The following is a 16,854-nucleotide window of genomic DNA, read 5'->3' as shown; positions in this document are numbered from 1 at the left end:
TGCACGTGGGTGTGTGTGCACATGGCTGGGCAGAAGGATGTGATGGCACGGGTTCGCGTGCACTTGGGGAGTGCAACGATGGAGCTGCACACGTGTGTGTGTGTGCAGGGGTGATCAAACAGGTGGGGTTGCACGTCTGTGTGCGTGTTAGTGTTTGTGCAAGGATAGGGTGGTATGGGTGTCTGCATGCATGTTGGGAGTGCAAAGAAGGTGATGCACACGTTTGTGTGCACAGTGGTTTGCAAATGGATGGGGTTGCAGACATCAGTAAATGCAAATAAGGGCATGCAAGGTTGTGTGGGCACATGGGTGTGCAAAGAAGGCATGGTGGCACACATAGATGCCCACACACATGGGTAGACAGAAGGACAGGGTTGCACACAAGTGTGTGTGCACAGTGTTAAGCAAATGGATGGGGTCATACAAGTATGCGCAGGCATGTGGCTGTGTGCAAGGATGGAGCTGCCCGTGTTTGTGTGCAGGGCTGTGCAAAGGTGTGGGGTTGTACAGCTGTGTGCGGGGTCAGGTCCTGCATGCCATGGAGCTCCATGGGAAACCTCTATGGGTGTTGGCAACAGCAGGAGCACTTGGAGCACGGCCTGGAAGAACAGTGCTGGGATGGGCAGTGCTGGGCCGAAGATGCGTAGATGCTGCTCGACCCAAAGTGGTGCAGCAGCTCATGGAATGCCACTGGACAAACTGGGCCGTGCGCTCTTTGTGAATCTGTAATTGTGATGGTTTATTGATTGACTGCAATCAAATTTGGAGTGCTGAGTTGGGCAGCAACTGAAACGCTGCGCACTGCAGCCGCTGCCTTCTGACGCTCCTCCTCTCTGTCCTTCAGCTGCAGCTTCCGCATCATCTCCACAAGGCTGTTCATCACTGCGGAGAACTGGAAAGAGACAAAGCAAGCGAAGAAGTAGGACAGAAACAATCTAGGGAGATCTCATGAAGAAAGTCTGACCAGTAAACTTCCAGAATGGCCCCATGCAGAACAGCACGTTCCTTTCATGCAGGTCACTGACACTACTTCCCATGACACGCTGCCTATGGTAAGATTCATGCTCTGTCGTGGGAAGGCAGTTTCAAAGGCTGCAGTGCCCGACATGGCAAGCTTCCTTATCACAGCCAAACCCTTTGGCTGTTACCAGCCACATCCTTCCCAAGCCAGAGGAAGGCGTCCAAGCTCCCCATGGCAGCTCTCACTGACAGTGTCATTTCCTCAAACACACAGCTGGCTGTTTTGCTATCCCATCGCTTCCCTCTGCATTTTACCATCTCTTTCATGTCTGACAGATGGAGGCACTGAAACCAACAAGAGAATGCCTGTCTGTGTTCACCAAGGACTCACCTCTGCACGCGCAGCTCTCAGAGAAGCCTTTTTCAATTCCCTTCTCCTTTCTCTTTGTCGTTGTCTTCTCGCTAGAAAGCAAGAATACCAATGAATTCATTTTGTCAACAGCAAAACTGCAGAAACATGGGTGCCATGAAAACAAATGGCAGTCCAAAGACAAAGGAAATGGGACTAGGAAGCCTCTCAGTGAATGACATTTCCAGGGGGACCTACAGAAGAGCATCGTGGAGTTAATGGAAAGAGATGCTGTTAGGTATTCTGGCACCTCGCTGCCTTTGGACTTTGTACTCTTCAACTCTTTTCCCCTCTACAGAGAAGGAAAAAGCAAAGCAAGCCCTAAGCAAACTCAGTGCATTTGATAAGGACAGCACTTGACCAGGACGGTACCACAGCACCTTCTTACCTCTTTGCTTGGAGCTCCGTGCTGGGGCAGGCCCAGGGTGTGCTGCTGGGGCCAGCACACTGTCTGTGCTCTGACCCCTGGCTCTTTTGTTAGCAGACAACTGCGCTGCCGTCTGCTTCTCTTCGTCCAAGCCCTTGCGTTTACACCCAGCCAGGGTCTTGGAGACAGAGCGGGAGCACACAGCTGGGGAAGGTCTTCTCCCTGAGCTGGGACCTGCTGTTGGAGGAAGCCCTCCAGCCTGGAGACGGCCTCTCTCATAAATCTCCCCCTGCACCACCTTCACGTAGATCTTTCCATTTGGCTCACGTCGTACATCTGTTACAATAAGAAAGGGGAAGCAGTGAGATTTAAAGAGAGCCCAAGGCTACTTTCAGTCTGCAGAATGGGCCAGAATACCAGGAAATAACATCTTCAGTGTTCACGGCTGCGGATCTCAGGTGAAGTGTGGGTTTACATTTCAAAACTAGGCAGGAAAGATAATTGTAAATCCCAGGGATGAAGACCTCAAGCAACACGCAGCAACAACAGTCCCAGGAAAGAACAGACAGAAAGCCAGATAGAAAGACAGTGCATCAAAGCCTGATGCCTGCTGTGTGCCTGTACCTCTCTTGGGAGCCATGGCACAGGCTGCAGTCCTCCCCAGACCTTCCACAAGGCTGCGCTTTGCTGGAAGGCCGCTTGCATCAGCTTCTGGCAGGAAGGAACAAGAAATAGTTGAAGAGCATCTCTTGGGAGGAAGATCTGAGCACAGCCAGCCACAAACTTCCACTCTCCAAGTGTAGTTGAAGTGTAGCTACAGCATGGTGCCATTTCTGCAGGCAGCACAGATCTGCAGTGGACTTTCTTCACTCTTCCATCACACACGCACCCCTTCGTGCAGCCCTATTTAGAGGCAGGTACCCACACCACAGCTCACAAGAGCTTCTTACCTGCATGGGCTTTCTGTTTTCCCCCTTGCCCAGCACCACTCCATGGACGTGCAGGCTCCATCCCTAAAACAAGAGATAGTGTGTTGATTTCACAGGTGTCAGTAGCAGCACTGTCCTGTTAGCCGTGTCCAGCCCCCCATAAAGAAAGACCCCGTTTTACAGCCAGAAGGGAAACTCACTTTTGCGTGGCAGTAAGGACGGTCCATCCCCATTGCGTCCCTCTGTGCGCTGCAAGGCGCAGCTGGATCTCTGGCAGCCTGCTGGCTGCAGTTCCCAAACACGGCCAGCAGTGCCGCGCCGCCTCTGAAAAGAGAAAGGAAGAATCGTTGGTGGCAACGGGCAGCTGAGTTTGGCAGAGAGCTTCCAGATGGTGCCAGAGATGGGATATCAGGGTGCTGAGACATCATTGATCACTAAGGGGAAATACAGCCCGAGCCTTGCCCGTGCCATTAGCCCAGGCTGCCAGCAGTGAGTGCAGAATCCAAGCGCTTCCTGAGGTCACAAAGGACCAGCAGGGCTCCCCCTGCTCCACTCCTTCCCCTTACAAATGAGAACAAGGAAGAAAAATCAAGCCAAAGGAACCCGGCCGTACCTTTCCGCTCACAGAGCAGGCGTTGGATCCGCGCTTGTCTCCTTGCTGAGACATGACCGCCCAGGTCTCAGAGGAAGCCCAAGTTCTGAGGGCTCTCTCCACAGGAACTTTCCCTGCTCTTGGAAAGAGCTTCACTCTTCCAAAGATTGCCTCGATCCCCCAGATCTCCCTTTGGACAGGAACCCTGCAGAAATCATCCACAAGTGAAAAGTCAGGAGGGAGAAGTACATTCCCAGCTTTCTTCTGCCATGCAATTGAGTCTGCTGTGGAGGGAAAGGTCTGGGAATCAGCTGGCTGCAAGAACGTCCCAGCGCCAGCTGCAGCTTGTGTCTGACTGCCGTGGCTCATGTCAGCAAGTGCACTTCTCCATCTCCTCAGTAGCTCTGCACCCAGCCATCCGTGCGGCACTGAGGCACAAGTTGCGCTCTGTTTGCCCTCTCCTTCCTTCTGAATGGCGTTTCATCATCCTCACCCAAACACGGGTTGGAATCTCCACAAGAACCTCTTTCCCCTGGGAACAGCCATGCGGAGGGGCACTGCTGGAGCTGGGAACTCCTCCCCAGCCCAGCATTTCGGTTGGGACACCTCCCAGCAGCCAGCCAGCACCAAACCCAGCTCACCTGTTGGGCCTGCTCAGCCTAAGCTGCGCCCAGCTCACCAGCACAGCACAGCAGCGCTTCTGACAGGCTCTGCCAGGGAGATCTGTTCCAAGGAAGGCACAGAGCTCAGTCTCCGCGTGAGCACCAGCTCTGCTCACCAGCTGTGGGACAGATGCTCCCACCGTGGCAACCACTGTGACCTCAGCAAGTGCTCGCGTGGCTTCTGCGCTTTCATCATAAGGGAAGGGAATGGACGCCTCCTAGATCCGAACTGTAGGAAACCAACGCCAGGGTCACCCCATGGGGTGATCTGAAGTCAAACAGCAGGGAAGTGAAGGTGACTCTTGTGCAGCCCATTAAAAACCAGTCAAGACTCATGTGGCCTCATAGTGGTCAATGGAGTCCAAGGGGAGCTAGTAGGAATGAACAGGAATGCACATCTGTATGCCCCAAGGCTGGTGCTCGCCTCTCTGACTGTGGCATTATGGGATTTCTGCATACAAGCAACCAGACAAGGCTGAGCACACTCTCCTGTCTCTTGGCCATTCCTAGAAGGACCCAGAAGAGCTCAGTGTTCTCCTGCTGTTAGTTTCCATCCTCCAAGCACTTCCAAAGGCACGCTGCTCTGCAGAAAAAGCTGAGCTGTCCAGACAGTTTGCTCAGGAAGAATGCAGCAGTACCAGTGCACTTCATCCTGGGGGATCCGAATGCATTTGTGAAGAGGGAAAGCAGAGGGAAGAGAGAAAAAAAACAGGCAATAGCACTGCTGTCCACAGGGGGCGGGGCTTGAGGCAGGGCCTGTGCCAGAGGGGGGCCTGGCACAGTTAGGGCCAGCTCAGGGCCCAGAGCAGAGGGGGAGCAGGCAGAGGCAGGGCCTTGGGGCCCGGCATGGAGGAGGACCAGGCACGGCTGGGGCCACCTCAGGGCCCAGACCGGAGAGGGACCCGGCACAGCTGAGGCCACTGCAGGGCCCAGGTGAGAGGGGAACCCGGCACAGTCGGGGCTGCTTTGGGGCCCGGGCCAGAAGGGGGCCCGGCACAGCCAGGGCCTTGTGGCAGCACTCAGACTGCAAAGTTCAGCCTTGAACCAGAACCTCAAACGGTAACTGCAGTGAAAGGCAGGAGCAGATACGGCTGCTTTACTCTGCTTTAATTTCCTAGGAACATTCCTTGCTCCAACAGCCTGTTTGTGGCCACGCAATGCCAGCTGTCCTCCTGACAGTTCCTACCCATCCTTCCCCGAGTCCTACTGCTGAGTGCAGCTGAGTGACTGGCAGGGCTGGAGCCTGGCTGCACCTCTCCTACAGCTCATGTTTGAGGGCTGACTGCCCCTGGGTGGGATTTTTTTCTGATGATTTCTCCTCTGTGGAGTTTGTTCTGTGCGCTTCCGTCCTCAGAGGTGGGTGAGCCATTCTTTCCTTGCTTTGCTAGTATATTCCCATTGTGCCATATTTCTGTTGTTACAGATGCTGTGTGGTTCCTTTTTAAACTTTGATTCCCTGGTCTTTGCCTTGCTTTTTTTCTTTATTGCTCTTTGTATTGCTATTTTTTCTTCTTTCTTTTTCTTTTGCTTTGTCATGTTCTGCTTTACAGTCACATCTGCAAGAGATTGTGAATTCTCCTGGTTCAAACCACAGTTGGCTTAATCAAACGTGTAAGAAATATATAAGGGCTGCTGAGGCCAGGCTGGATTTGCATTTCTTTATGAACTGGGGCGTTGCTGCGAATGCACTTATCTCCTGTTTTGTCTCTTTTGTGGTTGTTCAAGAATATTAGAACATGTTATGTCAGTGCTTGTTGTCATCCTGCTTTCTCTTCTCTATCTTGCAGGTCAGCTCATGCAGGTCAGCTCGTGCTAGCAGTCGATGGTATCACTGTATGAATCGAGGTCAGTTTAGGAGCAGCTGCTGATGGGAGGAATCAAGACCAGGCTAGTAAATGGAAGCATCTCCTGGTGAGGTGTCAGAGGTGGCAGTAATGATGTCTGTAATGGTAAAAACCAGAGGGCAGGCTCATCCGAGTGCTTGCTGACTGATGCTTGGGAGTATCGTGTTCTCCAGCTGAACAATAAGAAAGCTAAATATGCTGAGCCATTACAGCTTGTGCTGAAGTTGAGAATGTGTTCCCAGATGTTTCCCTTAGTGGTAAATTATGTTCTGGCACTGTGTTAGTCCTATCTGTGGCATGATCTGGAGAACCATGTCTGGTTGCAAGCCTTGTGTGCCTGTTTCCATGAACCTTGCTTTCTTTCTCTCTTCAGAGTAAGTGCAGGGTGCTTCCTTGCTTTTGGTGGATTCATCCAGGCTGTCAGAAGGCCAATTGCAATGTTCATTACATGGAGGGACACAATGGGAATGGACTGTCGTTGCTACCAGGCAAAAGTGAGTTTCTTATGTCATGAATGATCTAATTTTGATTATTCTGAGCAGTTGCAGTGTGGTAGGGGATGTCATGAAACCATTTATTTGGGAGTGCAGGGAAGAGTCGTGAGAAGTGCAAAGGTAGTTTCTGTTTTGGCTGTCAAAATGGTGGAGTTTTTTTGGGAGGGCAATGTCTGGGCTTCTGTAAGCAGGCCCCCTCTGAGAGATTGGGCTTTGCTTGCTGCTTTGTTGTGCCTACCTGCGTGCTCCCTGTGCTTGCTGCATCTGATACCAGTGGTCATGGAACAGGCTCCTCGGGGCTGTGGGCCTGGCCCTGAGCTGCTGCAGCTTAAAGGCCATTTGAGTTTGGGTCGTCTTTCCTGGATCATCGGGTTGGACTTGATGATCCTCGTGGTTCCCTTATAACTTGGGATATTCTGTGGTTCTATGATCATGGTGGTTTGTATGGGAATTACCAGATGATTTTCCCCCCAGTTTTTTTTTATGGCATTTGAACTCCTAGTTTCAATTCTAAATGTGGGAGAGGAGTTAGATAAGGGTAGGGTAAGGTGCTTCTTATTTTTCTATTCTCCTAGGTGACTGTGTATTTTCTGTGGTAGCTCTGTAGCAGGGGATGTTCCTAATGCTCATGAAAAGGCTCTGCTGGCAGCACAGAATTTGACCATTGAACTGCCTGCTGGATTCCTTTCTGTAGACTGAACAAACCATCTCAGAAAGCATACAATCAGTTTATTTTTTGAAAGGCTGTCAGCTTTTAGGTCGCTGAGAAGTCTTGGTTTATCAGTCACTAGCAGCTTGCTGGAGCTTGCAGTAGTTGAATCGTCCCATACAGAGCTGTTAAATAAAACCTTATAATCACTTTGGCATTGTAGCTCTGAGATGGGCTATACCGCTGGTGTGGATGCCTGTGCTGCAGATGGCATCCTTCCTCATCCTTCTCCTCCCAGCTGTGCTCCTCACTGGCAGAAGGTATCACCATCAGCTTTCTACCTCACACAGCAGTTGTTATCTGAGCAGGGACTCGGTCGTTTCCCAGTTTCTCTGTGGCACCCCCTTAAGCTGTTCTTTTCTCTTGGTGTTCTGTGTAGTCTTCATTTTGCCCTAGGATGCCAGGCCACTTGAAAAGAGTTTTCATATTATATCCATCCTGATTTCTTTACTTATGGTTCTTTTTTTATTATTATTACTTCTTTTCTTTTATTTCAAATGAGGAACACTCTGGAATCTTCTGCAGCAACCGTCATTTCAGACTTGTATGTTGTTAATCTGTGTAATGAATTATTCTTCTAAAGGCTGTTGTTCTCTAATGTGTTCAGTGCAGGATCAGTCTCTGTCCTTAATCCTCCCTGCTTTGCTGTCCTGTACAGACTGAGCTGTGTTTCTCTTCAGCCTGCTTTCCTTCCAGTGCTGACAGTCATGGGGAGCTCCTAGTTGTGTGCTGCTGTATTTGTTTTCTTGACGCATACCTTCTTGATGTATAGCAGGTGCTGATGATAGCAGAGCCCCTGTTCTCTGTGAGCAGCTTGTGCTTAGCCAGCATTGATTGAGCTCTGATCTGCAAACCTTGTGAGAAGATGGAACAGAGCTTCCAGCTACTTCTGTGGAGTTGTGGTTTGTGCTGCTTTGAATTTAGTCCTGCTGGGCAGTGATGGACAAGGCAGAGGTGTTGGGATACTGAGAAAAGTGCTTGTGTTTGGAACTCTGGATTTTATTTACTTATTTTTTTTATCTAGCAAACACTGGGGACCACTGAAGTTTATCAAAGGAGCCTCAGTGGTGTGGTTGCCTCAGGTGTACCTGATCTCATGATGGTATGTGGCCTTTTAGCAGAGTTCGGGCTCTGACCCCTCAAAACAGTGACTGGAAGGAGTTGCAGGTGATAGCAAGGCTAATCCAGTACGGTTTTGGTGAAGCTGTCTCAGAAGAGCTGTGTGGTGTACGTTACTGAGACCTTCCTTCCTCTGTGTTTGATGAAGTAGATGCTGTTAGGTAGGGACGTTAAGGCTTTGGATGTGACTAGTTGGGATCCTGTTGTGAGCCCAAATTCAGCAAATGATTACTGCTAAACAGGGGCCTCAGGCATATGTTTTAAGTTTCTCTGTTTCCTGTAGGACTTAAACACGTGATTATAGCTTTGCAGAGTTTATATGACCCAAGAGCCATGTTTTTCATAGGGGAAAGATGTGCTTGAGTATCTTGTGTGCTCTTTGTCAAGGACGTGGTAAAAACCAGTCCTGGATGTTTGGTGTGGGAGCAGCAGTGAGAGAGGCGAGCCAAGTGGTGGTAGGAGTCCTGAGCCATGGGGTTTCTGTGCCTCTGTCTTGATCCAAGTGCTTTGGAAATGTCCAGATTAGCTTTGGCTAAGCCTCTGAGCTTCTGGATGCTTCTCATAACCAGCTCAAACCTCTCAAAAGCTTGAGGATTGTCCATCGCTAATTTTCAAATGAATTGCAAGGAGAAATGCAAAAATAAAAAAAACCTCATGTTGAAGTACTTGTTATTTCAAGAATAGAAAGGATAATGAGCATGCCAGTAGTGTTTCATTGTTACGGAGGAGCACAAAGTAGTGGCCAAACAATAGGAGAAATAAGGAGGAATGTCCCTTGGTCATTTTCTCTGGGATCTTCAGGAACTGCTGATAAACGTAAAGATGGGTAATACACACATAAGGAAAGATAGTGGCTTTAATGGTTGGAAAAGTATTGTGAGGCACCCGTGTTTCACCCCAGGTCAAAAAGCTTTGGAACTCTCCCAGAGTAGAGAACAGTTTGTCTGATTTCCATTTTGCTGAGCAGTTCAGGCCATCAGAGAGGACTTGCTGGCCTCTGGACAAAGGGAGAGTGTGAAGGGGAGGAGGAAACCAGGATGTTAAGATCTGTGAAGAAGGATGAAAGGCAATGGTTGTTTGTCACCTTACTGCCCTTCTTGTCTCCCTAGAGCCCAGCTGACTTCCTGGGATTGCTGAATTGCTGCCTTTCACTGCTTTTTGCAGCCTCCTGCCTATCAGACCAAAAACCAGTGGTGTAAAACTGAGTGTGAATTTGGTGGGGTAAGTCCTTGAGTATTCTTTATTTCCATAAAAGGCATTGGATGTCTCAGGATGGAAGTCCAGATGCCTGCCCAAGTGTATTACAGCAGTCATGGAATTTCTATTTCAGAGACTTTTTCAAGCCCTTCAGATAGAAAGGCAAAAGGAAGTGCAACTTTGGAGTAGTAAACGGTGCATGTTAAAATGTAAAGAGGGCTAATTAATGTAAATGGACTCCAGTCATGCCGGTGTATAGCTCTCTTTATGAGGGTACTCAGGAATTCTCCTGACAATGAGTGATCCAGTCCCAACTCCAGGTGCGTGCTCAGCTTGGAAATGCATGCACATAGCTTTTGCTTGGCCAGCTGCTTTGACTGCATTGCACTCCATCATCTTGTCTTGATCTCTTTGCTCCCTCCATCAAAAGCTTTGCTCGGTCTAGACTCGTTGCAGGTGCTGACTGTTATGTTGATCCACGTGAGATCAATACAGAGATGAATACAGAAAATAAGGTAGGGTTGTGCTGCATGAATTTGAATGTCTTAGGAGAACGATTTTGCTTAGGATAGGGTATCTACCACACTGCTGATTGTCATCGCCCCTCACCCTTTGTGAGCAGCTGGTTACTTGCTTGAGCAGCGGCGTGGGGGGCACATTGCACTTGCTGTTACAGCCTCATAGAAATGTGGTTATTTTTAAAATGAAGGTTCTCACTGCTGGAGGACTCGTGTCATTCTTGCATCCCACTCTAGCAGATTCTGTCATGTGATTTGAGAGCACAGGCTGAGAGTGCAGGCTTGTTGGATTTCATTTGATCTTTCCTATCGACAGGAACCAATGGGTGGCTTCCAGAATAGTTCAAGATGTCTCTGTTAAGATCGAGCTTTGCTGCACGTAACCAGAACCCCGAGCTCTTGATATTGTGCTGCTGATACAGCCAGTCTTTGCAATCAGCTGAAGAAGTAGGCTTAGGAACACAGAGCGTAATTCCTAGCTGCAGTAGATGATAGTAGATGAGTAGCATTTTGCTGTAGGCAGAGTGATTTTAGAAACTGCAGAAGGTCAATTTCAATAGGGATCATAGAGTCATAGAATTGCTCAGATTGGAAAAGACCTTAAAGATGATCAAGTGCAACCATAACTTAACCAAACTTACCCTAAACCTGACAACCTGCTGCCAAATCATGTCCCTGAGCACCACATCCAAATGGTTCTTTAACACATTCAGGGATGGCGACTCAACCACCTCCCTGGGAAGCTTATTCCAGTGCTTAACACACCCTTCTGTCAAGAAGTTTTTCCTGATATCCAACCTAAACTTCTCCTGGTGCAGCTTGAGGCCATTTCTCCCTGTCCTGTCACCAGTGAGAAGAGACCAGCCCTGCTCTCACTGTAAGCACCTTTCAGGTATCTGGAGAGAGCAATAAGGTCTCCCCTCAGCCTCCTTTTTCCCAAACTGAACAGCCCCAGTTCCTTCAGTCATTCCCTGTAGAGCGTATTCTCCAAGCCTTTCACCAGCCTTGCTGCCCTTCTTTAAACCTGCTCCAGCACCTACTTTCTGACTTGGGGTGCCCAAAACTGAACACAGTACTGGAGGTGAGGCCTCACCAGGGCCAAGTGCAGGGGCAGGATGACTTCCCTAGTCCTGCTCACCACTCCATTCCTGACCCAAGCTAGGATGCCGTTGGCCTTCTTGGCCACCTGGGCACGCTGCTGGCTCATATTCAGCTGACTGTCCATCAGCACACCAAGGTCCCTTTCCATCAGGCAGCTTTCCAGCCTCTGCTCCCCAAGTCTGTAGGGTTGCTTGGAGTTGTGAAAAAAATGCAGGACCCAACACTTGGCCCTATTGAAACTCATCCAGGTTGCCCTGGCCCATTGATCCAGTCTATCCAGATCCCTCTGTAGCACCTCTCTCCCAGCTGGCAGCTCGACCCTCCTTCTGAACTTGGTGTTGTCTGCAAACTTACTGAGGGTGTGCTCCATCTCCTCATCAAGATCGTTAATAAAGATGTTGAATGGAAGCATCCCCAATACCGAGCGCTGGGGGACACTGCTTGTGACCGGCTGCCAACTGGATTTAACTCCATTGACTGCAAGTCTTTGGCCCAGCCTTCCAGACAGTGTTTCACCCAGTGCAGCGTATGCCCATCTGAACTGTGGGCAGCCAGCTTCTCCATGTTGTGGGGTACAGCGTCAGAGGCTTCACCACATTAACAGCCTTATCCTCATCTACTAAGTGGGTCACCTTGTCATAGAATGGAATTACCATTCATAAACCCATGCTGACTGGCCCTGATCCCCTGGTTGATCTTTAATTGGTCCATGATGGCTCCTGAGATGATCCATTCCATAACCTTTCCTGTTGCTGAGGTGAGACTGATAGGTCTGTAGCTGCCACGATAATCTTACTGACTGTGTTTGAAGATGGGCTTCACATTTGCCAGTCTCCAGTCCACCAGGATGTTTCCAGTTAGCCAGGACTGCTGAAGGATGTTGGAGAGTGGCTTGGCAACCACATCCACCAAGTCCCTCGGCACTCTGGGATGCGATCCTTCTGGCCCGTGGACTTGTGAGCATCCAGCTTTCAGAGCAGGTTCACAACCTTCGCCTTGTGAATTACGCAGGGCCTGCTGGGTTCCCCATCCCTACCTACCAGCACAGGGGACTGTATTCCCAGGGAGTAACAAATCTTGCTATTAAAGACTGAGGCAAAGAAGGCATTAAGTACCTCAGCCTTATCCTTAGTCACCAAGTTGCTCTTGGTGTCCAATGAGGAATGGAGATTCTCCCTAACCCTCCTCTTGCTGTTGGTATATTAATAGAAATATGTATTGTTGTTGTTTACCTTAGTGACCAAGTTCAGTTCTAGCTGGGCTTTGGCTTTCCTAATTTTCTCCCTGCACTGCTTTCCTACATACCTGTTATCATCATAAGTAGCTTGCCCACTCTTGCAGAGACCATAAACTTTCATAGAGTCATAGAATTACCCAGGTTGGAAAAGACCTTGAAGATCATCAAGTCCAACCACAGCCTAACCAGTACCCTATCTCTAAAAACCTCTGCTAAATCATATCCCTAACTTTCCTTTTGCTCTTGAGTTCCAGTCAGAGGTTTCTGTTCAGCCAGTCCAGCCTCCTTGCCTGTTGTCTTCTGTGTCTTGGGGATGGTCAGCTCCTGCACCTTGAAAATTACTTGCTTAAAGTATTGCCAGCCTTCCTGGGTTCCCACGCCCTCCAGAGCCACTTCCCAAGGGACTCTCTCACCCATGGTCCTAGAAAGGTTAAAGTTTGCCCTCTGGGATTCCGAGGTAGCAGTTCTGCTGGCTCCCCTCTGTGGTTCATCAAGGACTGAGAAATCTGGCATCTCACGATGTCTATGAGCCAGACGGCCTCCAACCTTTCCATCTGTCACAAGACCTTTTCTGTTAACAAACAGCAGGATTTTGCTTCCCCTTGTTGGCTCCTTTGCCATCTGTGTCAGGAAGTGATCTCCCACGCACTCTAGGGACCTCCCGGGCTGTTCCCTATCTGCTGCATTAGGAATCCAGCAGATGTGTGGGACGTGGAAATCCCCCACAAGAACAAGGGGGAGAGACCTTGAGACCTCATCCAACCATCTGTAAAGTGTCTCGTCTAACTCGTCACACGATTGGGTGGCCTGTAGCACGCTCCTGTGATAATGTCAGTTTTACTGGCCTTTGCTTTTATTTTGACCCATAAGCTCTCAACCCTATCACTGCCATCGTTGATTTCCATACATTCACATTCTTTCTTAACATAGAGGCTGATCACAAGTGGTGTCCTTCACGGGCTGGTCTTGGGACCGATGCTCTTCAACATCTTCCTTCATCAATGACATCGATGATGGCATCAAGTGCACCCTCAGCAGGTTTGCAGACGATACAAACTGAGCAGTGCAGTCAATATATTGGAGGGAAGGGAAGCCATCCAGAGGGACCGGGACAAGCTCAAGGCCAAGCTACCCATGTCTGACTTCTGTGTTTATCAGTGGGGCAAGAGGAAAATCCTCTTTCTTATTCTTTTTTTCTTTTTCCTGTAGATCTGCAAAAGCACTCGGGGGAAGCTGGATGGCATCAAGGGCACATGTTTTGGATTCTGCTTAGGTGGAGACAACTGTAAGGAAGGGAAAGAACACTTGTGGGGCAGGGGGTGCTGCTTTACAACCTACAATGAAGTGCAGAGCACTTTTCACGTAGTGTTCAATCACTGTTTTCTCAAAGGCAGTACAGTTCTGAACTAAGCAACAATGAAGCCAGTGATTTTAAGTATCAGTTTCTGATGACAGTGGCTGCCTGTGTTCAGAGGGCACACGTAATTCACTGCGCCTGTGGGAATTCTGATGAGCAATTAGCAAAAATACCCTTGTTGTTAGGGAGAAACAAGAACACCGTCCTCCAAAAAGTAATCAGTGCCATTTCAGTAAGTGACACCTCTTCACTGTACAGGAGGAAAAAAAACAACAAAACAAAGCCTACAGGTGAGCCTAACATATGAATGAAAAGAGAACAAAATGTTAGGAAAGACAAGACTGTGCTTGAGTTTTCCCAGTAATTAGTGCCCGAAATGCAGAATGGGTTTCTGAACCTTTCTTTCATCCTCCAGGTCCTATGAAGGACTGTGCCTTCATTGTAATCTCCATCAGAAATGCCTCCTTTCTCAGTGAAAATCCAGCCACTGGATTAAGGGCAAAATTGAAGTGCAGAGTAGAAGTTGTTACTTCTTTCCTCTGAATACAGTCTGCTTCAACACACATTAAATCAGAAAACCTTTAAAACTGATGCAAAGAGAAGCACATTTGGTTGTTTTGTGTTGTTTTGTTTTAATAGCTTTGAACAGCCAGATCAAGTAGCCAAGAAGCCTCGTTCCAGCTTTTCTGTACAAATGGAGTCACGGTGAGTGCTTTCTCTAACAATTGTAGCGTCGGGACACACGCTTCTCTTTTTGCCATTCACTGAGTATTGTTCTCTCTCCTTATTAATATCTTGCAGGAAAGAACACTTCATGTGTAATGAAAAGCTGGTGTCCAGAAGATCAGTGGGGCCAGATCCCAGTGTTGCTGCACTCCTCAGTAACGCGTGTCCAAGCCTTGATGTATCTGAAGCTGATCAGGAGGGAATGCTGGCGTTAAGGAAGGATGAAGATGCAGGCTGGGAACAGTTATGTCATCCCCCGATTTGACCACATGTAACTTGATGCTAGAAATACACCAGGTCCTTGCTCCCTGCATAGCAAGAGATTCCTCTGTTTTCCTCCAAAGGCTGCCAAAGTAACTTCTGTGTGATGACTGCTGAAATCAAACTGTGTCACTCCTTGCAAGTTCTGTGGCAGCGAGATACTGTGTTACCCACTCACAGGTATCATGTCTTTGGTAACAGGGCGTAACACAATGAATCCTGTACCAACGCCGCTGTCATAGGCCAACAAGGGACCCTGATGTCAGGGTGAAGGCTGATGTTGCATATGACTTTCTGTCACTGGAATACCTGGAGTTTACAGAGTCTTGAACATGGGGCTGTGCTCCTTTATTTTTCTTTGTTATTCCTTCTGGTTACAGGGAGGCGTCTGTCCCTTCTGCCACTGTGAATGTGCTGTGGGGAAGGAAACCATCTGCAGCTGTGGAAGGCGGGTCACTGCATGAGGAGGAGCTGCACATTCAGACATGTGGAACTTGATGTGAGTGTTTGCCTAAAGATGTGTTCTCAAACTCAGTCCCCCAAACCGGTGAATTGCTGTAGGAGGCTAAATGTGCTAGTACAGGCTGGAGGATGACCTGCTGGAGAGGAGCTCTGCAGAGAGGGACCTGGGTGTCCTGGTGGATGACAGGTTGGCCATGCCATCAGTGTACCCTCATGGCCAAAAAGGCCAATGGCATTCACAGTATCACAGTATTGTGCGAGTTGGAAGGGACCTTAGAGATCATCGAGTCCAACTCCCGGGATTCGAGCCTTTCTGTGTAGCAGAGCAGCATTTCTACCACTTGCACCACAGGGGGGATTCGAACCCCGGGCCTCCAGTGTTGCAAGCAGCACTTTATACCACTGTGCCATCGGGGACACACATTCCATGGTGCATTAGAAAGAGCATGGCCAGCAGGACAAGGGGGGTGATCCTCCCCCTCTACTCTGCCCTGGTAAGGCCTCATCTGCAGTACTGTGTCCAGGTGTGGGCTCCCCAGAACAAAAAATACAGGAAACTCTTGGAAAGAGTCCAGCAGTTCTTTCTTTCTGAGTGTTCTTTCTTTCTTTCCAGAGCTCATCATTGGGTTTTTATCTTATTCAGACTCTTTGCTTTGCCGTGATGTTTTACTCAGGTGATTTGCTTTACATTTGTATTTGTAGACCTTGCTTTGCTTTGCTCTGTTTTCCCTGTTTGTTTGGTATTCCCCCCTTTGCTTTTCTGTAGTGCCCCTTTTTGCTTTGCTTTCCACGGTCTTTGTTTCATTTGTGTTGCGTCTTTGTCTTTCCTGTTCCTTTCTTTGCATTCTCTTCTTCCTTGCTGAGAGCATTCTTTTTCTTTCAAGACTCTGTTTTTTTCTCTTTGCTTTGAGTTTCTCCTTTCCTTTTCCTTTTTCCTTGCCTGGCTTTGCTTTCCTTGTCCCCTTGCCCGTGCCTTTCCTCTTACTTTGCCTTAACTTACCTGATGTTGTGTCGCCCTCGACTGCTCTGTTTGCTTTATTTGTTTCTGGCTTCTTAAACTCCAGCCTCCTCTTCTGGCTTTCCTGCTCTGCTTGATGCATTTGCAGTTGTTTTTTTTTCTCCTTTTCCCAGGTGGGTCCACGCCTCCTGGGCAAGGATGGCTGTTCCCTTGTGGTGGTCTTGCAGCTTTTACACTGATGGCTGGCGAGATCCGTGCCCGGTAGCTACCCTGGCCTCCTCCTTGGCATGGCTGCAGGTGCTTTGCCTTCCTCAAGAGAGATGTTTGATTCCAACTCTCATCCGCTGGCCACCCTGATGTGGCATGGCTGGTGGAGGTAGCAGCATGCCCTGTAGCTACCCTTTCCTCCTCCCGGGCACGGATGCTGAGCTTTTGGCCTCCTACTGGCTCAGTGCTCATCTCTGACTAGCCATGTAAGTGTATTCTTTTCCACTCATTTTACGTTGTTGTTTCTGATGCATGGCTTGATGTTGGTTTTTTCTGATACTTTTCCTTATTCTTTTATTTTTTCTGCCTTGGTTTACGGTTCCTTCAGAGTTAGAATGAACAGTTGACTTTAATTTTTTCAGATTCTTTGATATCCATTCATCTTATTTTTTCCCATTTGACTTTGCCCTTATGTTTTGGCTTTTCACGCTGCCATTTGCTTTTGTCCTCTGCCTTTGCATTTTGCTTTTGGCGTTTGCCTTTTGTCCTATGCCATTTGCCTTTTTCGTATACATTTGGCATTAGCTTTTTCAGCTTACCTTTTGCATTTCCCTTTTGCCTTTGCCTTTTGTCCTATGCCACTTACCTTTTCCCTTTTGCCTTTTGCCATTTGCCTTTGTCTTTATGCTTCGTATTTTGCCATAGCCATTTGCTTTTGCCCGTTGCCTTTCCATTTTCAGTTTTC

This window comes from Excalfactoria chinensis, unplaced genomic scaffold, assembly GCF_039878825.1.
Source record: "Excalfactoria chinensis isolate bCotChi1 unplaced genomic scaffold, bCotChi1.hap2 Scaffold_330, whole genome shotgun sequence".
In the NCBI taxonomy this organism is placed as follows: domain Eukaryota; kingdom Metazoa; phylum Chordata; class Aves; order Galliformes; family Phasianidae; genus Excalfactoria; species Excalfactoria chinensis.
Note: the sequence above shows the minus strand (reverse complement) of the source record.